This window comes from Oenanthe melanoleuca, chromosome 20, assembly GCF_029582105.1.
Source record: "Oenanthe melanoleuca isolate GR-GAL-2019-014 chromosome 20, OMel1.0, whole genome shotgun sequence".
In the NCBI taxonomy this organism is placed as follows: Eukaryota; Metazoa; Chordata; class Aves; order Passeriformes; family Muscicapidae; genus Oenanthe; species Oenanthe melanoleuca.
In genome coordinates this window covers 8,773,153-8,777,421 of record NC_079353.1, presented here as the reverse complement: position 1 = coordinate 8,777,421, position 4,269 = coordinate 8,773,153, and positions in this window count along the sequence as shown.

Sequence of the window (4,269 nt, the reverse complement as noted above, 5' to 3'; positions counted from 1 at the left end):
CAATTTCAGCCACTGGGCAAATGGAGGAGAAAGAAAGTTCTTTCCCACAGAAACTTCGAGATTTCAGGGGCAGATTAGAAGCAACCCTCAACATGCCAAGGTCAGCTGGACCAGTTCTGGCCCCAGGAGGCCAAGTCAACCTGGTCTGTTCCATATTCTTGGGTCCTTGGAGCGCTGCAGCTTTACAATTACCCCTTGGTTCCATGAGGCCCCACAGTATCACAACAGATCTTTGTTTCCATGAGGCCCAGCAATATCATAATGTTCTCCTTGGCTCTGCAGTGGCACAATGGCCCCTTGCTTCCCTGAGGCCTTGCAGTGTCAAAATGGTTTCATGGGACTGCACAATGACACAAGGGCCCCTTGGTTTCATGAGGACTCAAAGTGTCACAATGGTCTCCATGATTCCATAAGGTCCTGTGGTGTCACAATGGCCCCTTGGTTCTATTGGGCTCCTCAGAATCACCATGGCCCCTTGGTTCCACAAGACCTGGCTGTGTCACACTGGCCCTTTGCTTCCATGGGGGACCATAGTGTCACAATGGCCCCTTGTGTCCATCAGACCTTGCAGAGTCACAGTGGCTGCTCTGGCTCTATGAGGCCCTGTGGTGTCTCAATGGTCCCTTGGTTTTATGCAGACTCAGAGTGCCAGAATTGTCTCCTTGCTTCCATGAGGCCCTGCCAAGCCTCTTGATTCAACGAGGCCTCAGAGTCGCAGAATGGTCTCCAGGATTCCATGAGATCCCGCAGTGGCACAATGGTCTCATTGGTTCCACAAGGTGCTGCAGTTCCACAATGGCCCTTTGGTGTCACAAGAACTTGAAGTTCATAATGGTATCAGCAGGTTCCCCTGTTCACAATGGCCTCCTTTGTTCCACCATGTTCCATACTGTCACAATGGTATCCTTGGTTCCATGGTGACACAGTGTCACAATGGCCCCTTGGTTCCATGAGGCCCTGTGATGTCCCAATGGTCTCATTGGTTCCCTGACTTCTACAACAGGCCCTTTGGTGTCACAGTGTGTAACAATGGTATCCTTGGTTCCACAGAGTCAGAATGTCCCTGTGGTCCCACAGAGCCCCACAGTGTCACTATGATCCCCTTGATTCCATGAGGCCCTGCCTGTGCTACAATGACCCCTTGGTCATACAAGGCCCTGCAGTGTCACAATGGCCCCTTGGCTCCAGTGGGTCCCAAAGTGCCATAATGGTCTCCATGACTCCCTGAGGCCCCACAATGTCACAATGGACTTCTGGTTCCATGACCCTTTGTACTGCCAACATCAGTTTTCTTGGTTCTGCAGTGTCACAATGGACCCTTGGTTCCATGAGGTGCCTGGCTTCCCACAGCCCCTCACAGCCTCCCACAGCCTTTCATGGACCCTCATGGCTCCTCACAGCCATCCATGGCTGCTCATTGCTCTTCATAGCCCTTGAGGACCCCTCACAGCCTCCTACAGCACCTCATGGCCCCTCACAGACTCTCATGGCTCCTCCCAAAAGAGAATGGGTTAGGCCCGGCTTGTTCCCCTTTTATTTTCGGTCCCTTCACAGCGATGAGTAAAGAAAGGCTGCAAGGGAGCCTTTCCCCAGCGTTTCCCTCGGGGTTAACTGTGGGCTGAAGCTCTGTGCTGGTGCTGCCCGAGTGTGAACATCCCTGCAGCCCCAAGGCCTTTGCTGTCCCCGTGTCCATTCCCTGTCCCCAGTCCTGCCCAAGGCCTTTGCTGTCCTCGTGTCCATTCCCTGTCCCCACTCCTGCCCAAGGCCTTTGCTGTCCCCTGTGTCCATTCCCTGTCCCCAGTCCCGCCCGGCTCTGGCAGCAGCAGCAGCCGCAGCTCAGTGGGCGCTGGCCCAGCCCAGCCGGGGCTCCCGGGCAGGAGCAGCAGCAGCACCGGCCCCTTCCCACCTGCTCCTGCCTCACTCCCAAGGGCTTTTTCCAGGGGAATTCTGGAGCAGAGCAACAAACACCCACATCCTGATTCCTCAGGGCCGCCTCTGCTGCCCTGACCCAGCCTTCGGAGAGAGAAAGGGTCGGGTTCCAGCGCTGCTTTCAACCCTGTTTTGCTCACCCTGAGGTGACAGCAGAAGGCTTTTCTTGCCTTTTTGTTGCCTTTGCCTTGGTAATTGTAGATCTTGGCTGCTCTCCTTCTTCTGCTTTCCACTTGAGTTTTATCTGTAAAACTGAAATTATCGTTTTCAATCAGTGCTACCCAGGGTGCTTTTGTGACAGGGAACTCAGGCTATATATTGCAGGCATCATGATTTGCAGATTTGAAATGTTCACAAGTCCCTGAGCACAAAGTTGAGGAGAATTAAATACACACAGGCCACATTTGCAGTGCTCAAACACAGCCCTGTTGCTGGTGCTGCTGAAATAGAATCACAGAAATTGCCTCTGGAGTGTCAAATAAAATGAAAAAATCCACCAGGACAAAGAGATACCAGAACTTCTCACCTTGCTTCATTGTTCCTTCCGAGCAGCAGCAGAAAATGGAGATGCCCAGAGGTATTTCCAGCTGCTGCTGGTCCCAGTGGGAGCCCAGCCTGCTGCCCAGCCCCAGCAGGATCCTGAGCCCAGCCCGGGCAGCTCCCGCAGTGTCGGGAGCTCAGCGCACGCGGGGCCGGGCCCAGAGCCCCGGGCACGGCCGCCCATTGCGGGGCAGCGGCGCAGGCGGAATGTCCTGCGGCCCAAACCTCCTGCTCCTGCCACACAGCGCCCAGCCTTCTCCCCTGCTCCTCCTCTCCCAGCACGGCACAAATTCCAGCTCGGAGGAGGCTTCCCCAGACAGGGCCCAGGCTCCTGTTTCAGCCTGAGTGTCCCTGCAGAGGAACAGGGCATCCTTCAGGCAGTTCCACAAGCTCAGGGTTCTCACTTCAATGGGGAAACTGGCATGCAAATAGCCTTGCTATACAGGACAAAAGCAAAGGGAATGAACTGGAAATTATTAGGAGAAATTACCCTTCTTACAGACAAAGTTCATTCCCAGTATTTCTCCTTTTCAGATTCTTTCAGTCATCTACTGAGAGGTCCAGCTTGTTCTGGTGCTTTTCATGAATTGATGGTACTTCTGATTTACACCAGTGCAAGAGATGTAGAATCAGCTAAACTGAACACAGAAACAATCTCCCTCTGCCAGCCCATTTTCACATTCTAGATCACTTTCAAGATGTCCATAGGGGTGTTGGAATGATCATCACACAACTCTCCACTTGTGGCTGCAGGCTCTGGAGATTCTTTCTCTGCATTCAGTCATGGTTGCATTCCCTAACAATTCCTGGTACCACCTCCTGTTTTCTTAGGTTAGAATGGTAACAATGAAAACCTTACCCATGGCACAGCTCTTCAGCTCACAAGGAAAGAAAAGAACAAGTTATCAAGTTCTCAAAGCCTTTGTCCTGCTTTGCTGCAAGAGTCATTCTGCATTTGGTGGCACATCTTGTGACAGAAGCTGCACCTCATTCCTCCAGGAAAGCTTCCTGGACAGAGCAAACAGGACTTGTGGAGCAGATTCTGGGAAAACCTGAAAACAGCTTTAAAGAAGTTAATTGAAAATGGAAAGAAATAATCCAAGATGTTTTTCTCTATTTATTTTTATGCTTGTCTTTTCCATCTTGCACTACTTCTCCATTCCATTAATTCCAAATGGATCTCAGCTCTAAGATCCATGACTTGGCAAGTTTTAGACAACGTAAAATACCATGAGCTACCCACAGTTTGCCTTTCCCTTTTTTTCTTGGAAATGAATGCTGGAGACACAAGTGTGGTGCTTGGGTCAGGTACAAATTCTGCGTTCAGGGAATGTGCTCAGACAGTGTTTGAGCCTCATCAGGGACAATGCACAGCAGCAACCAAAGGGGATTTCTCTTCTACTGCGCAGGAGTCAAGACTCTGGATCTTGGCTCAACATGGCAAAGTTCCCGTGTCTGGACAGACCCAAAGGCTGCCAGTGGGGAGAGAGGGGCTCGGCACAGGGTGAGCGAGGAACGGACAAACAGACACGCGGACAAACGGCCCTGGCGCTTCAGTTTCAGCAGCAGCGGCAGCGGTCACGGCAGGAGCAGCAGCAGCAGCGAAAGAAGCAAAAGAAGCGGCTTTGTCGACTCGCTCTTGTTTATTCTCTCCCTCTCTCACAGTCCCGCACGCTCTCCCGCAGTCCTGCACGCTCTCTCGCTCCCTCTCCCGCTGTCCCCTCCTCTCCCAGTCTCCCTCTCCCCGTTCCAGACCAGGCCATGCCCCCAGCCAGGGCTGCCCCGTCCCTGTCCCGCCCG